This window comes from Sorex araneus, chromosome 5, assembly GCF_027595985.1.
Source record: "Sorex araneus isolate mSorAra2 chromosome 5, mSorAra2.pri, whole genome shotgun sequence".
Lineage (NCBI taxonomy): Eukaryota > Metazoa > Chordata > Mammalia > Eulipotyphla > Soricidae > Sorex > Sorex araneus.
The window spans coordinates 91,509,585-91,532,846 of NC_073306.1; the positions used below are offsets into that span (position 1 = coordinate 91,509,585).

General features: G+C 41.7%; 1 pseudogene; it reads left to right on the plus strand.

Moving 5' to 3' along the window:
- The first annotated feature begins 1,988 nt into the window (after nt 1–1,988).
- LOC129404976 (heterogeneous nuclear ribonucleoprotein A1-like) lies at nt 1,989–21,808 on the plus strand (annotated as a pseudogene).
- The last annotated feature ends 1,454 nt before the right edge of the window (nt 21,809–23,262 follow it).

The following is a 23,262-nucleotide window of genomic DNA, read 5'->3' on the forward strand; positions in this document are numbered from 1 at the left end:
CCAACATCTTAAGCTTAAAAGTCAAGTAATGTATATGGGCTCTTTCTTCCCTCCTAATATGTGCTCAGAGATATAAACTTTTCTCTTTGCTGTATCTCACAAAGTCTTGTAGCTCATATCCTCAATTCTCTTTTGTTTCCAAGAATCTTTTGATTTCCTCTCTGATTTCCTCTCGATCTCACTGTTTTTCAGTATTGAGCAGTTTAATTTCAGGAAGTTTGATTTGATTCTCTGGTTCTGTGTGTGATTAACTTTTATTATCAGTGCATCATGGTCTAAAGGATAATTGAGAAAATTTCTATCCTCTTAAGTGTTATGAAGATATATTTTGTGGCCTAGCATGTGGTCTATATTGGAAAATGTCTCAAGTGCACTTGAGAAGAATATGTATTCAACTTTTGGGGGATGAAAAGCCTTAGGTATATTACTAATCCCCTCTCTTCCATTTCTTCCTTCAAAGTCAGTATTTCCTTGCTGAGTCTCATTGATTGCTCAAGAAGTGACAAAGTGGTGCCGAAGTCTCCAACTACTATTCTGTTATACCCATTATCCATCATAATATCTGTTAGAAGTTGTTTTAAGTACTTTGCTGGTCACTCATTTGGTACATCTATGATTAGGAGTGTAATTTCTTCCTGATTTATATATGTCTCTCTTATTTTGAAATGAACTTCTGTGTCTCTTCTATCCTTTTCCAGCCTGAAATCTATGTCATCAGATACTAGTATGGCCACCCTGGCCTTTTTGAAGGAAGCTTGCTTGAAGAAATATTTTCCAACCTTTGACTTTGAGTGTTGTTTGCTCTGACTATTCAGATGTGTTTCTTGTGGGCAGCAGAATGTTAGATTCATTTTTTAAAATCCATTTTGCCACTCAGTACCTCTTAATTGGTGAGTTTAGACTATTGACATTGAGTGATATTATTGTCATGGACTTTTGCACTATCTTTCTTTAGAAGTTTGTTCAGTTTGTGGGACTTGTCTTGCCTTACAGTAGTCCCTTCAGTTCTTTCAAAATTGGTTTTGAATCTGTGAAGTTCCTCATGTGTTGTTTATCCATGAGCTTGTGTATCATTCCTTCAAATCTGAATGAGAATTTAGCTAGGTAGAATATCTTGGTGAGGCCTCATGTCATTCAGTTTGTTTGCTTGTTTGTTTGTTTTTTGTTGGGGACTGCTCAGGACCCTGAACAAAAGAGGACCCCGAAACCTTTACCCTGGACAAACGGGAAAATTCCATTACCAGCTTTGCATGACCTGAGGCAAAGGTGCCCTTGTGACAAAGGAAATAGCCAAACTCAAGAGGTAAAAGTAGCCCAGGGCAGTTAACTGAGAGATGCCATAAAGCCCTAAAGTAGAATACCTTCCTCTACCTTGTGCCTTCCTCCTGCCAGATGCTCCTGCCAGATAGACCCTTGCCTTCCTCTCCCCACTATTTCTCAATCTACTCTTGAAGAATGTTGTAAGCCCACCTAATACACCCCGAACCTTTCCTTATTTGGTCTGAGAAGACACTTCCGTGATGATTGACAACTTATGTACCAACCCCCTGCTAAGAAAAGTATAAAACCAGCGTGGCAGTTAATAAAGTTGCCCTTGATCGGCATGTGTCGTCTTGGGCCCCCTATTTATTATCCTCACTAGTTTTATTTCAGGTCGGAACCGCTCACAGAACCCACCCAATTAGGAGCGCTTTCCACTGTTGTCTCTCCGCGGGCCGGAGAGATCTCCAGGGGAACGCGCAGTTTTTAACTATAACTCTCCATTGATCTTGAGCCCTGAGAATTTCATTTGGCAGGTCTGCTATAAATCTAAGGGACACTCCATTGTACATAATTTTCCTCTCTGGTCTTTCTGCTTTCAGTATATTATCTCTATTTTGTTATTCTGATTAGAATATGCCTTAGAGTCTTTTGTATTAGGATCTCTTTCTGCTGGTACTCTTTGGGCTTCTTAGATCTGGATGCTTGCATTCTCCAGCTCTGGGAACATGGATGTTTTTGACTATTACCTCCTCATGGCGGTTGCCTTCCTGTTCTTTGGGGACTCTGGTGATTCTTATGTTGTTCTTGAATTTATCCCATAGTTCTTTTGTCTGCCCTTGAGTTATATTGAGGTCTTTTTCAATCTTCTGCTGTTGCCTGGAGGTTTTCTGCAGTTCATCTTCAAGGTCAATGATTCTGTCTTCTGCTGCTGTTACCCTACGATTGAGGGCATCCATTGAATTTTTCATGTTATCTGCTGATTTTTTAAATTAATGACAATTTTTTAAATTTAATTTTATTTTTATAGTTATTTACAATAATTTATTACATTTAATATTCCAGCACCAATCCAGCCACCATTATACCTTCCCACCAACTTATTTAGAATATTTCCATCCAGAGCCCCAAACCCTGCCCCCAAAGCAGAACTGAAATAATTTATTTTGTATTGCTTATTTTGAATAATCCACTAAAAGTGATCCAAAAAGTTTCCTTGGAGGAAAGTGTGTGAAGATTGTTTTATTTCACCTTGGAACCCTTAAGTCCTTAAAGAGATTACTAACATGTTGTTAAAGGTTGAGACTTGTGTGCTTGTATATACCAATCCAGAGATTGGTTGCCTTCTACTTTAAACTCCATCAAATGTGTGCTACTTGGTATATCAGTGGTGTAAAGCATGAGATGTGCAGCCACATTTGCTGCACACTCTAAAATTTAAAATGTTGTTATACACCAGATTCATTCATGGGTGAGGCTCATCTGAGCCTGTGGACAGCTCCCGAGAACATGGTAGTAATTGAGTTCTGGACGATTTTGGCTGCCGGGATTCTGTTGGGGCGGAGAGGGAAACTCAACTGCCTACTCTCTAGGTTGCCCCAGATTAGATAGCCTGATGCAGGGTCTGGAGGCATCTCTGTGGCATGTCACTCTATGTTGCTATCTTCCAAGAGCTTTATTAATGACTAATCTGCTTATAGTTTTCTTAATTTCTATTCATGTTCTCCTATATTTTATTGGATGTCCATTCCACTGTTTATTTGTGCTAATAAACCATTTTGTCTCTCAATTATTTATCAGAGAGATTATCTATGTGGGTATTCCTTGTTGAGATTTCAGGGCTCCTATCTTCATCCACTCCTCATGGTGAGGTTCTGTTGTTTCTCCATGGTGCCTCTCCCTCCAATCCCATTAGGCCCATCTGCTTGTCCAGCCTATAGATTTACAGGTCACAATTGCATAAGCACCTGCACGGATCCAAGGGCTGAGCCTGGGCCCAGGAGGGTATCTGTTTAGATTATACCCTTATATGGTCATAGCTCAGGAGCCCGCACATTCCTCTTGGAGCAAGCACATAGCAGAGGCCTGAGTGGAAAATATACGGTTTTCATTGTCTTTGGCCCTGCCCAGGGCAGTCCTGCCTAACAAATCCTTCACTGCTCTGGGCCACGCAGGCAATGCTCAGGGGCCTCTGGGGTTGTGCCCAGTGATGCTTGGGGGACCCTGAGGTGCCAAGTGTCAATCCAGGGTTGGCTGCATGCCAGGTATGTGCTGTGACCCCTGCACTATCTCTCTGGTCCTTTTTAAAGACATTTTGTGAGTGTAGAAATTATTATTTTGAGTTTGCCTCTGAACTCACTACTATAATATTCCTGTGAGGTTTGCCTTTGAACTCACCACTATAATAGTCAGTAGTCAGATTGCCAACATATAAATGCAATCTTTGATTAACCAGGAAATAAGAATTTCTAGGAACCCCAAAAGAACAGATATCTATTTATTCTCAACCTATTTCTAGTGTAAATGTAAATGTCTCTCCTAGCCCACTTCCAAGAGGTATATAAACCTTAAGGTTTGTGTTTAAAGGAAGAAAAATAATGCACACTGTAAGGTCTTGCTCCAACCAGTCCTGAGAACTCTGAGATAATTAAAATTTTCTTTGATCCAGATTACAGAAATCATTGACAGTGACATAGTGTTCAAGCAGATTCTGAATAAATGCTCAGCTCAGGGTCGCTGTGCTGCTCACAATTAGTTGTGGGATTGCATTTCCTGGCCCTGCTCACATACCTTTTTTGTATTTTCCAGGTTAAACCCCCTTTTTTGTCTGCTTATGTATTATCTAGTGTGGAGAGCCTCCACGGACCGTGCTTTGTAACAACAGTTGCACTGTGCTTGTAAATTGCACCCTGCTTGTAAATTGCACTGTTATGTCTTGCCACGCCCATAAGCTGTAAACAGCCTATCAGCTGCAGACACGTGGGCTTAAGCAGGCAGCGACAGGTATATAAGGGGGGAAGCTGCCTAGCTAGTTGGTTCCTCCTCGTTCGTCCCTCTCCTCCTCCTCGTTCCCGTTTCTTCCCCCTTCAATGGAAAGTTCCTGAATAAATCGCAGCAAGAAGGATCTCCGAGTCACGTGTTTCTTCGCTGGTCAAAGCGGCGCGCGACAATCTAGCTGCACAGTGGTGGGATATTGTCTGTAACTGGGGATCACAGACTGCAGAGCTGCCAGCCCCAACAGCAGAGTCTCAAGAATCATGCACAAGCACGTGACAACAGGGATAGACCTTGAAACCTAATGCTTGTGAGAAAGATGCTCTGAGCCACTGTTCTCTTTCCCAACCCTAAGCATTTTTACCCCTAACTACCCACCAGGGTTGTTTTTGAAAAGTCTTTGGAGCATGTGATTTATGGACCTCATCTTGAGTAAAGTTCAGAGTTTTAGTTTGTTTTACTAAAGCATGATTTTTTCCCAAATGAATGCCTAGTAATAATTTTTCTCTTCACGTCATACATATCTCTTGCTTTCTACAAAATTACTATCAAGGATAGGTGCTTCAATGATTTAAATCCACAGATTAATGAAATAAACTTTCAATGTGAGACTAGACAATTGCAAATTATGTGAAAAATTGTTTTAAAATTAGATTGTAGTAATAGACAGACCATCTGTAACTTAAGAAGACTGCATAGCACTCTATACTCTAACATCTAGTTTTCTTCAATAAGGGAATTAAGAACAAAAGCAAAAAAAACCCCTAATGTAGAAGTAATTCCAAACATCTGCATGAAATATGAAAGCTTAGATTAATCAACCAGATATTTCGACATTCTAAGGGAAATCCATGGGTAAAAAGTGAAATGGCAGAAAGTCTTTAGTTTAATTCTATTCATCTTTGGACAGACTGGTTCTCTGTGGAACAAAATCCAGAGTGGTATATGCATTAGTATTATTTCCTGGGCAATGAAAGAATGATATTATTCTGGGCCTGAACACATGAAGGTGTTTCATACCTGTTGCAGGTGCATCAGCGGGAACAGCCTCCATGGTACCCCGGTCACTCTCTGTACTGTTTAAAGATAATCGGCATTTCCGTGTTTGAAGTTATTTTAAAATTCCAGCTTCTGCTGAACTCTTATTCTCACCCATTTCTTTTAAAAATTAGGTTATTCATATGTGTTTTTTTCAACTTGTTATTCTAAGAATCTGTTGAGTTTTTCTAAAGTACTAGTCCCTTAGAGTTTTGCTCATTTGGAGATGAAGTGAATTTATTAAATTATTAATAAATTTTATTCAGCAGTTTTTTATGTTAACTTCTTTTTATTGAATCACCATGTGGAAAGTTACAAAGTTCTCAGGCTTACGTTTCAGTTATACAATATTCAAACACCCATCCCTTCACCAGTGCCCATATTCCACCACCAAAAACCCCAGTATACCTCCCGCCCCCGCCCCCCACCCCCAACTGCATAACTGATGAATTTCACTTCATTTTCTCTTTATCTTGATTACATTCCATATTTCAACACAAAACTCACTATTGTTGTTGGACTTTCCCCCCAAGAAAGACAGCCCTACTACCAAGGAAGGATTTGATAATTAGTTTTCCATTGCTTAGAATGAGGAGATATGTAGCCCCACTGCTCCAAGTACATAACTCTTTTTTCTTTTTCCTTTTCCTTTTTTTTTCTCATCACCCTTTCTGTGCCTCATAGTATGGTGGACGCCATGCCACGTTTCTCCCCGAAAATGGGAAACAACCAGGAAAGAGGGATATTTCCTCTTCTTGGCCGGCATGGGGCTATTGCTTAGTTCACAGTCTAGAGAAATGGCTGCTACTTTTATTACCTTCAATAATTCAACAAAAATGTCACTGTTATTGTTTGGAGTTTCCCCCCAAAGTCAGACCTGCTAAAGAGGAACCGTTTCACATTGCTGACAACTGCTAAGGCCACGTGGTTTTGGATTTCTGTCTAAAGTCCAGGGAAAATTCTGCCAGAAATTGCATAGCCCAGCTCACAGTCCCAGTGAATTGCTGTAAGAAGCTGCTCTGGATGCCAAAATGGGTTAGAAGACCTCTGGAATCAAAGTCTTTAGGAGCAGAGGGTCCGTTTCGCATTCAGCAGCTCTGGATTTATCTGGGCCGAGGGCGTGCTGTAAGAAGCTGCTCTGGATGCCAAAATGGGTTAGAAGACCTCTGGAATCAAAGTCTTTAGGAGCAGAGGATCCGTTTCGCATTCAGCAGCTCTGGATTTATCTGGGCCGAGGGCATGCCGGTAACACCCACTTCCCATGATTGCCTATGAGCCCCAAGCTGTAAAAACTGTATACCTCTGGGTTAGGAGTCTTAGAAGGTGGCTCTCGCCACGTGGATATTTTATTTAGAAGTTTTTGATATGCCAAAAACTGTAACAAGTCTCACAATGGAGATGTTACTGGTGCCCACTCAAGCAAATTGATGAACAGCGGAATGACAGTGCATACAGTGCATTCAGCAGTTTGAGTTGTGATAAATGCTGAGATAAAAGCTGGCACAGGCATTCTCATGTAGTCCTCATGACTACCTGGCATTGATTCTTTCATTGATGAGGGCACATTGGCAGTGCCCAAGAGCCGCAGCCCTCAGCAGTACTCGAGGGATCATGAGGTGCCAAGGACTGAATCCAGGGCTCCCACATGCAAGCAGGTGCTCCGGTTCTTTGAGCTGTCTCCCTACCCAGTGTGTATTCTTTAATTCCTGTTTAAAAGAGTAGGATGCCAATGTTTACAGTTGTTAAGGAGCTTACTCAAGACCCTGCTTAACCACTACCTCATAGTGAACTTTGGAACATAATAGGAACATAGATTAATCATGTCCTGGTTTGAAGTCACAAAGTTGACAAATTAACACCAGCAGATCAGGGACTGGAAACCGTTTTTAAAGATTCCTATTCTTGATCTTATAGAATTTCTAGAAAGAGTAAATTGGCCATGATGGGGAGTGGGGATAGGGACTAGGGACATCTGTGGAGCAAAGTGGACACTGGTGAAGGGATTGGTATCTGAATATCGTGTGCTGGAAACTCAAATTATGAATTTGTAACTAGGTAATTCACAGTGACTCAATAAAAATGAAAAAGATTAAAAATTAGCCATGGTTTAGTCCAACACAGAGCCAAGCATTCAGCACTTTGTGGCATACAGATATACTCCAGCAAATCCAAGATTGAAAGGACAAGTCCTGCTATTTTATAAGTGATCACTAGGTAGCAATATATTAACATAAAATCAAACCAGAGGATGGCCTTTCCTGTACTTTTCTTTTCCTTTTTCTTTTTCTTGCTGTACTAGTTGAAATGATTTTGATTTATATCTTTCAAATACATAATCATTTAAAATTTTTCCTTTGGCATAAGTACAACCAGATATATAATAGGATAAGTCTGGTTGTAAGTGAAAGAAACCAAAGAATTTATAAATTTCTTCATTATACCCATGTTTTGTAGAATTACTTGTTTTTCCATTTTCACTGGTCTTAAAATCTTATCTCCCAAATATTTCAAATGAAGCTCCCCCTCCTCCCAGGTTGTTTTTTTTTTTGGCAATGCACAGTGCAAAATTCTATGGTAAATATAGAATCTACTTTTAGTACATCTCCATTGCTCCCAGAAATTTGCTCAAAATTGTGTAGTCTGTCCTAAAGTTGGCTCCTAACACCAAAGCAACCAACCACCGAAATGTCCTTTTTTACACATTTCACTTAAATGGACTCATGCAATATGGAGTCCATTGCCTCTGCCTTCTTTCACTTTGCATAATATCTCTGAAGTTCCTTTGTCCTGTAACATGCTTCAGTGTTCGTTCCTTTACATGGCTATGTATTATTCTATTGTATAATGTGACACATTCTTTGGGTTTATTAGGAACAGTGTTGTCAGGGATATTAACATGCAAGTCTCTAGGTGGCTGTTTGCTTTAATTTCTCTTAGGTATAACCCTATGAGTGCAATTGCTGGTCATGTATTGAGTTTAACTCATTTTTTTGTCTGTATATGGTTATGTAATTAAAAATAAATGAGGCATGGCGCTCTCTTTTCACGTGCCTTCAATGGCCACGAGCCACTTCCCCCCCTCCAGCCTGCAGCTGCCACCAACAGACACATGAAGGAGAGAACAGGGCTGCCAAGCTGGTTGGTGATCAGTCGCTGTTTATTCCAATCTTGTCTCCCTCTTCCTCCTCCAGTCTCACCCACTCCCATATTCTTCCTCCTCATACCCACTCTTACAGCCTTAGTTGTAGCCCCAAATCATGAGGATTGGAGTAGCAATTGCACATAGGTGTGGTTATATGATCAACAGATGTAAAGTCTTTCCCTAAGGGGAAGCTTCCTCTAGGACAAATTCTCATCCAGCAAGGTGATCCTCCTAAAGGGTGTGTTTCTCCTTTCCTTAGTCCAATAACCATTTAAACATTCATCTAAATTCTACTTTTTAATAATATTAGCCATTTTGTATGGACACAGTAAGAGATACCCTATAGGGTGGCTCTCTGGGGGATATCTTGCTACAGATCCTAGACTACAGTCCTCAGGCCAGCTTAGTCCTGCCTAACCACAGCAGGGTCCTTATCCAGTTGTATCTCTTTGGGTCATGACAGAATTTGTCCATGACCATGCTCTTAACTTATAGTTAAGCATTATTAGCACTTGGCCTGGCCCGTTTTGATGCCAGGGCAGCTCACAGCTTGACCTGGGTCCATTCAGTCCTTCATCAGGACCTTGCTTTTGGGGCGCTAGGAACTAGGGGCAACTGAGTCTAAGTTAAGTAAATAAGACAGATGCCCAGGAGTAAATGTTATTTGGAGTCAATTAATTCCAAGTTACAAAAGTATAGCATTAACTGTCTTCCTGTGTTTATGCAAAAAGGACATTTTTCTGAAGTAAACCATGCAAAGGATATAACAGGAGAAAAGCAGTATTTCACTACAATACAAAATTCAGAGTCCTTAGAAGAATCTGACCTTACAAGTCACAGGATCTGATTTGGGGATAATTGTGATTCACAGGTAGGGGAAGCAGAGCACAGAAGAGATATTAAAGATAAACTTAAACATAAAAGATATTAAACATAAGCATAAACATTAAAGATAAAGAATGGGAGTCCCTTGCGAACACTATGATGGGTGTAACCCAATAAACACTATGATGGGTGTAACCCAATAAACAACCCAATAAACACAGCATTAAGTCCCTGCTCCTTGGCAGGGGCAGAGGAGAAAGAACAAGCCAATGTTAAACCTAAAATGTTTACAGCTATATACCAACATCTCCCCCTTTTCTCTTTACAAAATGCCAATGATCAGAATAGTTTTGATGGGTCATAGACTCAGTGTTGGCTCAGTCTTTTCCGAAAGAGGAAGGGTATTATAATCATTAGAATGAACATGATAAATAAGGACATACCAGCACTGCCAATAGTGTGGGCAATGCTTTGCCACCATGACCCCAGGTTAAGGCCCTGTAATGCGTCCACAATACCCTGGGCTAAGTTTTCATATTGAACTCCTGGGAGTTTATCCTTAAACACTAAGACGATCACATTCTGAAGGGCAAGAGTATCTAGAGACATATTTCCCTTCAGATCTTGCAAATGGTATCTAATTTTGTTCCAAGTATGACCGGACCCATTATATCTATGGGGGGGTGACACAGAAAGAAGAACTATTCCAGTCACAAAGCAGTCTCATTTGTTGCTTCAAGATATCAACCTACCCTTAGACCCAGAGTAGCGCTTGTAAAGTGTCCAATCGTTGCTCAACATAGTTGATGGTAGCCTGCATTGCCCAGAGGTGGTCAGAGTTGTTTTACCACATTTTGACCAAATCATATGTCTGGATCGAGGTTTGAAGATCTGTTCCCCAAACTGCAGGTGGTAGTAGTCACAGCATTAAGTCCCAAGAGAGCTACAATCAGGAGTCCAGGGAATCGTCGGGAATGCCAGAGCAGTCGGGTCACGACTTCAGTCAGGAGTCCTTCAGCAGGGAAGTATTGCCATTCTCTGGTCAGTTTCACTGGCAGCCATATATGTGATCTGGATTTTTGTAAAATTATACTATGGGAAGAACTTTGGACTGAGAGGGAAGAATTGATACAGGTAAATAAAGCACAATTATGAAAAGAAACCTTTTTTTTTGGACAGGGTCAAAAGAAAGAGTGCCTAGAACAAACATAAGGATGTTTGACACATGCTTTCATGTGGAAAGAGGAGTTATGACTGATGTAATAAGTAAAATTGAGCTGCTTAGAGCGTGCAAGTATCTATCTGGGCTTAAGGCTGCAGCCACCTTCCATAGGTCAGTCTGTTTGGGGTAAAGTGTTCCATTATGCATTGTTTGAGGGTGAGGGGGCATATCCCCTGTCATGCCATTCCAACAGATTGTGGGTCTGGATATGAAAGCTGAGGGGAAACTGAAAAGAGAAGTGATACGCAATTGGCTGCAGGGAAAAAATGACATTTAACATAAACAGGATCATCAACACAGCCAGGAACAAGCTTGTCTCTAGGTCCCCAGTCTACAAACTCATAACCATTACGATGAGATCGTTTGCCTAGGGGGAACCAGCATTTCGTCTACTCCCTAGGCAAGTATTTCCAATCTTTTGTAGGGATGGATTCACAAATGGAATGGAAGGTTGACCCTAGAGAAGTTAAGTTAGTAGGTATCACATCAACAGAAAATACAGGTGTAAAAGAAAAATCTTTTTGTGAGTTATCAGAGGTAGTATGTATTGAGGGCTTGATATGAATCCAAGTCTGAGAGTGAAGAGGAAGACAGAGAGGCACTCCAGTGCAAACAGGATCCAGAGAGTATCCTAGAGAAAAATTAAAAGGTGTTCCTTCTTCGTTTGGGAACTGAGGCATCTGCAAATCCCAAGGAGAGGATAAAAGAAAGAAATTTTTGTCCAAACATGGGATGCTGGCACTGTCCAATCCACAACCTGTAAAAGCGGGGGTTGAGAAATGAAAGTCCAATAGATATGTTTAGCTTCACTTACCACAGGACCGCAGGACAAAATTGCTGTTATGACCAGGAATAGGCTTTCAGGGATAAACAATGTAGGGGGTTCTGGGGACAGCTTCTGCTCTTTGGGTCTGATCCTTGGTGTGACCCCATGATATGTTACACGAATTAGAGGTCTTTATCTGGGGGTGTCTACTGGTCTGTAGGGATCCCATTCTCTTTGGCAGATTCTCTGTTGGTGGCAATTCCTTCAGATTCCTGACTTCCAGCTTTAGCAATGGTTTGGGGTTGGGGTTTGGAGGGTTGTGGAGTCTTTGACAGTCTGGAGGCCAAGACAGGTGGATGAATTTGACTCCTGACAAGATGCAACAGGACCCAAAGTTTTTTTTTCTTTTTGGGTCACACCCAGCGATGCTCAGGGGTTACTCCTGGCTTTGCACTCAGGAATTACTCCTGGCGGTGCTTGGGGGACCATATGGGATGCCGGGGATCGAACCTGGGTCGGCTGCGTGCAAGGCAAACGCCCTACCCGCTGTGCTATCGCTCCGGCCCCAGGACCCAAAGTTTTTTAGTGGGGTTATCATCTGTTGAAACAAAAGCAAAGCCTTTTCCTTGAATGAGGAGTTTCTGTGCTACCCATTCTTTATCAACTTTAGCCCAAATGGGAGAATTAATAGTTTCCTGAGCCTCTGAACCTTCCTGAAAATGCCTTTCAGCTGCTTTATAGGGCTCTCCTTGGGGTAAATTAAAAAGTTTAAAGAGAATAATGTCACAGACAAGAAGTCAAACAGGAGCATACTTTTTTTTAAACTGTGCTTGAGTTATAGGTCCAGGAAGATCAGAATGAGATATGATATGAGTAATAAAAACAAGTTCAGAGCGTGTTTGTAAAAGATCCTGTAGCTGCTGAAGCAATTGTTGAACTATAGCATTTGAGGGATTTAGAGAAGTAGTCACCAATCACGTAAGCTGAGTCCAAGATGATATTAGCAGATCCTGGCACATGGACGAGTAAATAAATCAATGTGGCGAGTTACAGCCATCAGTGGAAGCTCTTTTCTGATATCAGATGTAACCTGCTTCATAACTGTATACATACACATGAACAGAGGTATCCTGATAACGGTGCCTTCTTTCCCTCACCTGTCTCAGCATCTGTAGTGGCTGAATGAGTGAGCACCCATGAATAAGGCATCTCTGTGCCTCCTGGGTCAAACAATTGCCGAGTGGGAGAATAACCACATACCCATTGGCCCTGAAGCCGTCTCCCCAGAGGTGGCATCTCTGAACTAGAAGTGGAAGTTCACTTCTCCCAAAATAAAACTATATCAACCTTCCTTGGAAATAGCACATCACCATATGTTCTGAGAAAAAGCGTGAGTCGGTTGTCCAGATTGAGTTCCTGGCAGATGATCTTGGGAATTGAGACGAGAAACTAGGGAAGGCTTTGTACACCTCTGACCTGACTTAGGGCTCTCAGGGTAGCTGAGCCCTTTTACACAAAGTTCTTCTCGGTTTGCTAGCTCAAATTTACCAATAGACACAACTCTTTGATTCTAAACTTCCCCGTTTTTGTCCTGGCTCAAAACCTGATGCCCATTATGTGCAGAATTTAGCTCTGCATATCCCATACATGGAATAGTTCCTTGTTCTCTGAATTCAACTGCTTGTCTGTAAGCCTCTAGATTCTCATCATGAGGAATGGAGTCAGGGATCAAAATTGCCTTTACCTTCACTGTCAGGGAATCCTCCAGATAGCCATGAAAACTTGATATGTTGCTTGTGAGGTTCACATGAGCAAGCTCTCTTCCTACCTGGGGGTTCACATCCTCTTACACCAGAATTTAATCTGTAGGGACGTTGGGCGGGAGTTACAGTAACTATATCAGGATAGGTAATATCCAATGAGGTGCTCCCTGCTGTGGCTGGTTGCAATGGATCTACTGACCAGAGCTCTGAAACTCCACACTGGGGGGAAGGGCTGCAGCTGGGAACATCCCCTAATTTTGCGGGGCCTCAGGCTGGTCCCCATGCTGGTTCCCCAAATTTGAGACACCAGGTATATCAAAACTGAAGCAACAATCTCTGGCCCAATGGTTTCCCTTACAGCACCATGGACAAGGTCTACGTGGTATTCTTATAGTGGCAGGGTTAGGAAGTCCTTATGGAAGTGGCCTGGTTTCCCACAATTGAAACATTTGCCCTGATCTTGCTCTGTACTGCATATGCCTCAACAGCAGTGATATGTGCCTGATGCTTGATAAAACTGATGTTCTGACATGCCTTCAAGTGCCCCATTTTGTCCTTTCTCCTTAATGGGGCACAGAACAGCTTGGCAGTCATCAGCATTATCAAAGGCCAATTTTTTCTACAAATGTCCCTGAGTTTCCTTACCTTTAACTTGCCTTTCGGTGGCATCTATCAACCTCCCTATAAAGTCTGCATAAGGTTCTTAGGCGCCCTGAACAACCCTTGTATAGCTTCCTTTAAATTCAGCATCTGCATCAATCTTTTCCCAGGCCCACAGGATGAACTCAAGGGCATGAGCAAAAGCAGCACGAGGCAAGGTGACTTCCTTTATTGGATTGTGTCTTTCCCTTCACCTCTTAACATCTCATAAGTCAATTTAATCTCTGAAAAATTTTCACCCAGAATGGCTTAGGTCATGAAGTTTGCCTTGGCCTCATTACTGAACCACATTCTCCATTGCACGTACTAGAAGGACTTAAGCATGTTTTAGCAACCACATAAAAATCTTGGGGTACCCAGTAAGCCTTTTTACTCCAGCCTGTAAGATACTCCCTACAGTATGAGATGTAGGTCCATACGAGGCACAGGTCTTTTTGAAATGATTTGAGTTAATCTATTCTATTTTTATTTTTAATGTAGGAATACTGCTATTTATTCAGCCATTGATTAAGCTGATTGAACTGGGCATGAACTCCACATTACTTTTTTTAAAAATTCAGAATGTTAATTTTATTTTTATTATTATTATTATTATTATTAATCATCACTGAGAGATGCAGTTACAAAGCTTTCCTTTTTGAGTTTCAGTCATGCAATGATCAATCACCCAACCCTCCCCAGTGCACATCTTCCACCACCAAGGTCCCCAGTAACCCCCTATTCCACATCTCCCTCACCTTTATGGCAGACAATCTCCCCCATACTTTCTTTCGTAGCACTGTAGCACTGTCACTATCATCCTGCTGTTCATCGATTTGCTCGAGTGGGCACTAGTAATGTCTCCATTGTGAGACTTTTTGTTCTGTTTTTGGTATATCGAATAAGCCACGGGTAGCTTGCCGTGTGGGCAGGATACTCTCGGTAGCTTGCCAGGCTCTCCGAGAGGGGTGGAGGATTGAACCCGGATCAGCTGCATACAAGGCAAATGCCCTACCCGCTGTGTATCGCTCCAGTCTTGAGAACTTTCTTTTATATTGCTTGTTATGAATAGATGTAGCGTGGCTGTGAGAGTGACTGCATGCTCTTGGAATTCTACAATTTTAAATAATTAGGGTCTGGAGAAATCTCTGCAGTGAACTGCTCAGTTCAGAGATTGTTTTGTGTGTCTCTGGATCATGGCTGTGAAGGAGCTTAGTAGCTGCCGGAGGCAGTTGGTGTGTGTGTGAGACCTCCAGGGTCCCATAGGGATGGGGGATCAGAAGGACTGACCCATCCCCTATCCCTTGAGACCTGGAGTTTTTCATCACTGAACCCGCATACCTGCACTTCTCTCTGGGTTCTGGAAGTTGGCGGCTGCTGGTTCTTTTTAGGGGGCAGGTGGAGGGATGATGCCTGCCCCTGACTGAGGCACCTGATGAAGTCGGCCTGGTTTAAAGTCCGGAGGCATCTCTGCAGTGAGCTGCTCAGTTCGTAGAATCTTTTGTGTGTCTCTGGATCATGGCCCTTGTTTCCATCTTTTCCAGAGAAATAAACTATTGGCATATACACGGCAGGGCATGCCTACTTGCCCGCCATGCACCACACCGCTGTCCTTAACTGCGGTTTTTGATCTCTTTCGAGATTTATGGGTCTCTGAGATAGGCCAATAAATGACCTTATATAGCTGAGCCAGAGGTAGTTTGTGGGTGTGTCTCCCACCTACCTAACTTTTGGCTGTTTAATTTCTTGGTAAACTTGGCCCCAAGTTGTTGGGGTCTGACCAAAGGCACAGTGGTAATTTTGGGGTATCTGGAAGTCTGAAGGCACCATCAGCCTGCTGATGCACTTGCCCCACAGGTACAGGTTGACATGATGGGAGCACCATAACCCCGGAGTGAATCCATTCTTAACCCTTCATATGATGGAAACTGATTTTTTTCCCTAGCTGGATAGAAAAATAGAGACAGAGCTCATCTGGTCTGGGTGGGATTAACCACTTACGGTAGAGAGGTCTCAGCTATAAGCTTCAATCATTCCATCAGAAGCACATCCAGAGCTGCCTGGAGGCTACTTGGCTGAGAAGTGGCAGCCTCTGTGAGAAGCCTTCTCTACTGAGCTATTATCAGACTCAGAATCTCAGGAAGTGGCAGCTGGCTCATCATCCACATTACTTTCATCTGATGCACTGGAAATGGAGTCATACAGAGGAGATGGGGGTGTTTCCAGCTTGACATCAGTAGGGAACATTAATTCACCAGTGTCAGAAATTTTATTTTGAGAATGTGTTTCCACTGGAAACATGTTGAACTTCTTTCAGGGCTTAGTTATGGGAGAAGCCGAGGCATGGCTCTCTCAGCAGCAGGGACTTTCTTTGTTTCATCCTCAATCTTAAAATTCTCTTTGTTGACCCCCTGAGGAAACATACCTAACATCCTCCTCTTAGGAGGTACCTCCCAAAGCTTTGATGATGTAATTAGTAATTTCCCAAGTTACCCAGAATTATTGGGGAATCCTTTAAATTCCCTGAAGACATTATCCTTAATCCTTTCCCCAAACCTTAGTCTCCAAAGTGCCCTTATGGGGGAACCAAAGATGAAACTTGTAGACAGTTTTGAGGCAGGACCAGAGTTCATCCTGAGAAACATGATGTTCAGTTCTATGTGAAAAATGCTTAATCAATTCAATAAAGAACTTGCCACATTCAGTTTGGCGCGAAAGATTTCGAAAGGACTTGGGGTGGCACTGTTTTTGTCCCATCTTAGTGGGGGGTATGGTTAATATTCCACCAACACCACGAAATCCTGTTCTCCCACTCACTTTCTAGAGTGGGGGTCCACTGAATGCTGTTCTCACTTTTAGGTGCCCACTGGCTGGTTCAGGCCAGATGACACCAGATGTGTAATCAATAAATGAGTATGAGGTGCTGTGTAGGCTCTGCACTCAAATTATTACCCTTGGTGGGCTTGGAAAACCATATGTTATTCCAGTAATTAAACCAGGGCTGGTCAGGTACAAGGCAAGCATACCGACTGTACTATTTCTTCAACCCTAACTTTTAAGGAAATTGATAAACTATTCACAACAATGTATGAAGCTTCCTCACTAACACTTGTTATTATCTTTCTTGTTCTGGGAGTTCTTGTAGTGATAAAATGGTATATCATTTTAATTTTAATTTGCATTTTCAAGTGACTATTGATAAATACCCCTTTTGATGTACTTGCTAGCCTTCATCTTCCTGTTTTTAAAAAACCTTGAAAAGCTTTTTCCCTTTATAGGTTAGATGGAACTTAAAACCCAAATAAAAATTACTTTAATTGTTATTAATCCATGAGATCAAAATAGCACAAATGGTATGTATAATTTAAGAAATTAAATAGTTCATACACTATGATTATAGTCCTGTGGAAAATATTTTTAAATATCTTTAAAATTATTTTAAAAACATTTTAAATCACAGCAAACTACTAATTTTTAAGGCTATTTATTGTATGACTTTATTTCTACACCTCTGAGAGGCTGGCCTGAAAGAAAGATGCAGCTTTTAGTTTCTATAATTCACATTATTATTCTTACAATTTAAAAATCCGAATCACTGTATCACTGTTATCCCATTGTTCATCGATTTACTCGAGTGGGCGCCAGTAATGTCTCCAAAAATCCCAATAAAAATGTTAAAAGCACATGCATAGAAAAAAATAATAAAGGTAACCTGGCAATGTAACAATAATAATGTTCCTTTGAGATAGTAGGATTCTTGGAGACTTTTTCCTGGTTTGCTTATTTTAGTGCTGCTCACCAAATTCTCCCATGGGAAGGAAGTAACACAGTAATGGGTCTGCAGCTCCCCGCCTCCCTCCAGCATTTCTTTCTTTTTAATATATATATATTTAATTTTATTGAATCACTGTGAGATAGTTACAAGCTTTCATGTTTGGGTTACAATCTCACAATGATCAAACACCCATCCCTCCACCAGTGCACATTCCCCACCACCAATATCCCAGGTACACCCCCCTTTCCCATTCTCCCCCTGCCTCCATGGCAGACAATATTCCCCCTATTCTCTCTCTACTTTTGGGCATTACCTCCAGCATTTCTTAAACTCAATTCTTTAGCTAAATGAATTATCCTCATCTTCTTATAATTAACCTTTTTTTGCTGTTGGCTTTGGGTTTATGACCAAAGAATTAAGCCAGGGCTTAATCCTGGCTCTTTGCTTAATGGTTACTCCTGGTATTGCTGAGGACAATATATGACTCTGGGGATTGAGCCAGATGCAAAACAAATGTCTTATCCCCTGTGCTATCCCTCTAGACCTAATCCTTAAAAAATATTATTAGGTCCAGAGCGATAGTACAGCAGGTAGGGCATTTGCCTTGCACCGGCCAATCTGAGTTTGATCCCTGGCATCTCATATTGTCCCTGAACACTGCCGGGAGTAATTCCTCAGTGCAGAGGCAGGAATAACCCCTGAGAAGCGCTGGGTGTGACCCCATTATTAGCTTTATTTATCACAGTTTTTGGCATCTAATTTCAAAATTTATGACATGAAACATTTCTTGTTAATTCTATTTGTTATTTGGCTGAAATAATAATTCCAAATATTACTAGAAACCGAAGATACTTCTTATTTGTTCTGTAAAATCTCTCTCTTTTTTATAAGCTATTGGGCCACACTCGGCAATGCTCAGGGGTTCCTTCTGGCTCTGCACTCAGGGATCACTCCCGGCGGTGCTTGGGGGACCGTATGAGATGCTGGGCAGGGATTGAACCTGGGTCGGCCACATGCAAGGCAATCGCCCTCCCCACTAGATGTGATATCATCTCACACCGCAGAGACTGGCACACATCCCAAAACACAAAAGCAGCCTGTGTTGATGTGGATGTGGGGAGAAATGGAATTTTCTTCACCGTTGGTAGGAATGCCAACTGGTACAGTCTTTTTGGAAAGCAATATGAATGTTTCTCAAAAAACTAGAAACTGAGCTCCCATTTGACCCAGCAATATCACTTCTGGGAATATATTCCAGAGATGCAAAAAAGTATAGTAGAGGGGCTGGAGTGATAGCACAGCGGGTAGGGCGTTTGCCTTGCACGTGGCCGACCTGGGTTCGATTCCCAGCATTCCATATGGTCCCCTGAGCATGGCCAGAAGTAATTCCTGAGTGCAGAGCCAGGAGTGACCCCTGAGCATCGCTGGGTGTGACCCAAAAAGCAAAAAAACAAAAAAGTACAGTTGAAATACATCTGCATTTGTATGTTTATTGCAGTACTATTTACAATAGCCAGAATCTGGAAAAAACCCAAATGACCAAGAACAGATGACTCATTAAAAAAAGTTTAGTGTATCTACACAATGGAATACCATGCAACTGTTAGAAAAGATGAAATCATGAAATTTGCATATAGGTGGATGGACAGAGTGAATATCATGTTAAGTGACATGAGTCAGAAAGAGAACAGACATAGAATGACTGCACTCTTATTTGTAGAATATAAAGTAACATAATAGGAGACTAACCTAAGGATAGTAGAGATAAGGGCCAGGAGGATTGTTCCACAGCTTGGAAGCCAGTCTCACGTGCTGGGTAAAAAGGCTGCTGGGATAGAGAAGGTAAATGATGATTGGTGGGCTAAGTAAATGATGGTTAGAGGGCTCTCTTGGGATGGGAGATGTGTGCTGAAAGTAGGCTATGGACCAAACATGATGGCCAATTAGTACCTGTATTGCAAACCATAACACAAGAGAGAGAGAGAGAGAGAGAGAGAGAGAGAGAGAGAGAGAGAAAGAGAGAGAGAGAGAATAAGAGGGAAGGTGCCTGTCACAGAGGCAGGGGTTAGGGGTGGGGTTGGCAGGAGGGATACTGGGAACATTGAGAGTAGAGAATGAGCACTGATGGAGGAATGGATACTCAAACATTGTATGAGAGACGTAGTCATGAAAGTTTGTAAGTATGTAGCACTGTCCTCCCGTTGTTCATCAATTTGCTCGAGCGGGCACCAGTAACATCTCCATTGTTACTGTTTGTGGCCTATTGAATATGCCATGGGTAGCTTGCCAGGCTGTGCCACTTGGGTTGGATACTCTTGGTAGCTTTCTCCGAGAGGGACAGAGGAATTAAACTTGGGTTGGCCGAGTGCAAGGCAAACGCCCTACCCACTGTGCTATCATTCCAGTCCTTGTAAGTATGTTTTAAAACAAGAAACAACTTAAAACAGCAACAACAAAATGCCCTTCGTGCTGTCTTATTGCTCCAGCCCCAAATCTCTCCATTTTATAAATGACAGGTGACATGGAATCTCCATCCCTCTTGCATCCATACACTTATTTTTTTGGAAGTTGACTTGATCTGCATTCCTTCTGGATTACAAAAAAATAAAAGACACCAGAGAAGGATGAGCACATTCAGCTAAGGATAAACACAGCACTGCAGGTTATGGAGACTTAGTCTGAATCTCGGATGTTGGAATCTTCAGGCCAACAAAACTGGTTGCACTCTTACTGATGTATCTCCTTTCTAGGAAGACCAGCAGCTGGAATAGGACAGAATTTTCCCATTACTGTCTTTTAAGACAGCAGGACCTTGACTAATATTTCTTTCATTGTCCTTTCATAGAATGTTGATAGAAAAAAATCCTGTTGACATAAAACAAAGTAATGTGAATACATGTCATTATATTTAATGCCAAAGTTTCCCTGAGTATCCATGTGCAAAAATTTTTTAAAAAGAAGAAAAAAGAAACTGGATCCATATCTCATGTCATACACAAAATTTAATTCAAAGTGTACCAAAGGACCTCACGATTAGACCAGGAAACATAAAATACACTGGGGAAAATAGGCTAAAAAGAATATCTATACCTCAAAGCAATCTTTAGTGATATTGTCAAGATAAAGGAAACAATGGGGACTTATGAAATGTAAAAGATTTTGCATGGAAAAAGAAACAAGCTAAAATAAAAAGATACACTACTGAATGGGACAAGATATTTGTCACATGCATCAGATAAAAGACTAACATACAGGGTATATAAAGCTTTTACAAACCGACAGTTGTCATGTCTAAGTCAGAGTACCCCAAAAGCCCAGGCAACTAGGAAAGCTCTTCATCAGAGGATTGAGCTTTGAAAAGACCCATGAAAGTATGAGAAGTCATTTTATGGGGTTTGCTCACAAGCTATGTGGTAATGAGAGACCCCTTTACCAAGTACTCCTGAAACTGTCACATATGCCACACTGAATGCAGCCATGAACGCAGGAGAGTTGTGGAACCAAAGAGTCTGTCTAGAGACAAGATTCTCAGAGACCTGATGCCCTATTAACTGTGACAAAGATTTTTATCAGTGGCATTGAAGAACACATGGAAGAACATCACCTCAGAGATCATTTAGAATAGTATGGGAAAATTGAGGTGATTGAAATGACTGACATTGTAAAGAAGAGAAGATTTGCATCTGTGACATTTGATGACCATAATTCCATGGACAAGAAATACCATACTGTGAAATACCACAGCTATGAAGTAAGGAAAGCCCTAGGTAAACAAGAAATGGCCAGTGCTTCATCCTGCCTCTTCCTTCCTTCCTTCCTTCCTTCCTTCCTTCCTTCCTTCCTTCCTTCCTTCCTTCCTTCCTTCCTTCCTTCCTTCCTTCCTTCCTTCCTTCCTTCCTTCCTTCCTTCCTTCCTTCCTTCCTTTTTAAGTGTCTCTGGAAACTTTGGTGGTGGTTGTGGAGGTGGTTTTGGTGGGAATGGCAACTTTGGTCAGGAGTAAACTTCAGTGGGTCAGTTGGTTTTGGTGGCAGCCAAAGTGGTGATGGATTGGTGGCAGTGGGGATGGTCATAGGGGATTTATCAATGAGAGTGCTTAGGAGGAGACAGCCCTGGTTACTCTGGATGAAGCAGAGGCTATACAAGTGGTGGACAGGATTATGGAAACCAGGGCAGAGGCTATAGTGGGAGTGGCAGTTGTGAAATCTATAACAACCATGGAGGCAGACACAGCTTTGGCAGTGGTAGTGCAAGACATTTTGGAGCTGGTAGAAGTTATATTGGACTCATGAAGGGAGGAAAATTTGGAGGCCAAAGCTCAAACCCCTTTAGTGGTGGAGTATTACCATCCAGTGACTCTTGGGAAAATATGGGAACATGGAGATAATCTCTTCACAGTCTAAGACTGATAAGTTCATGAATACATACATGATCTGCTGACTGGGAACAAATAGACACCCACTAATGACTGGTGATCAATTGACAAAGTTTATTCAGGGCAAACTATGATTATATAGGTATAGAAGGAATACAGTATGTACAGAACATGTAGGACAAGAGGGTCTTGGTAAGGGGGAAGAAAGAGGTTAGATTTATAGTTATATGGGACAGTCATATGGAGTTTCTGTGATCTAAAGCAGAGACAGAGTTGTATGTCTTATAGATACCATAGGTGTCAACTTCCTATGTTTCAAACCCCAGACACCAGAAATTGTGAAGTCATAAATCTATACTAATCTCTGGAGAATTCCACAGCCCTTGGTACCAGTTCATCCCCATAGATTGGGACCTAGAACATTCATACAGACCCTGTAGCCAAATGGTTTGGGTGCTGTGCCAGCAAGAAATCCAACATCCCCCCTTTATTGTTTTGCAAGTGAAGCAGGCTAAAATGGGTTTGAAGGTGGCTGTCCTCTGCATGGGCTATTCATCGTCACAGGAGGCAGAATACTAAGAATATTAATACAAGTAACGCAAATCATTAATACCAGTCCAGCACTTCCCACTGCATGCGTTATGCTTGCTGCCAGGAATAGGAGTCTAGGATTTGCAAGACTTCAGCTATCCCTGAGCCAGGCCTTCATATCACACTCCTGGTAGTTTTTTTCCAGAAGATCCTAACAATTTCTTTCTGGAGGGCTTGTCCATAAAGGGATATGTTCCCTTTAAGATCTTATAAATGATATTTGATTTTTATCCCACTCATGGGAGGACTCATTATAAAGCTTGGGGTGACACAAGTAGAGGAACATTTCCAGTCACAAAAGAAGACAGGCTTGTTCTAAAATAACAACATGAACAGACTTACTGTATTTGTCTGCAGAAAAGTTTCCTACCCAGATGTAACTGGGGCAATAAGACTGTGGCAATCTTCCATAAATACTTATGCTTAGGGTAAAGGGTTTTATTCTCTATGGTCCTGAATCTTGGTGGGGCTAATCCTCTGTCATACCATTCCAAAACCTTTTGTCCTCCATAATAGGCATGATCCTTAAAGGTATAATTTGAAAAAACATTATACTGGGAATGACAGAGTAAAATTATCATCATCAGAACAGTCAGAAATGAATTTCCCATGGGGACCCCTATCAAGTATGTAAAAATCTATACTGGGTAGATGCTTTCTCCAGGGGGAGCGACAGTCCTTCCAATGAGGGGGGTTAGGTTTCCAACACTAACTAGAGATGACATCACAGATAGAAACATCAGGATGACCTATGTTTATAAGACTAGAATGAGAAGTGTCGATAGAAAGCATAGATAGTGTGTTGGGTGAAAGAGAGGGATGTATATGCAGCCATTTTTGATCAATTGGTCTCAGGCAAGGAGGCTGACCTATGC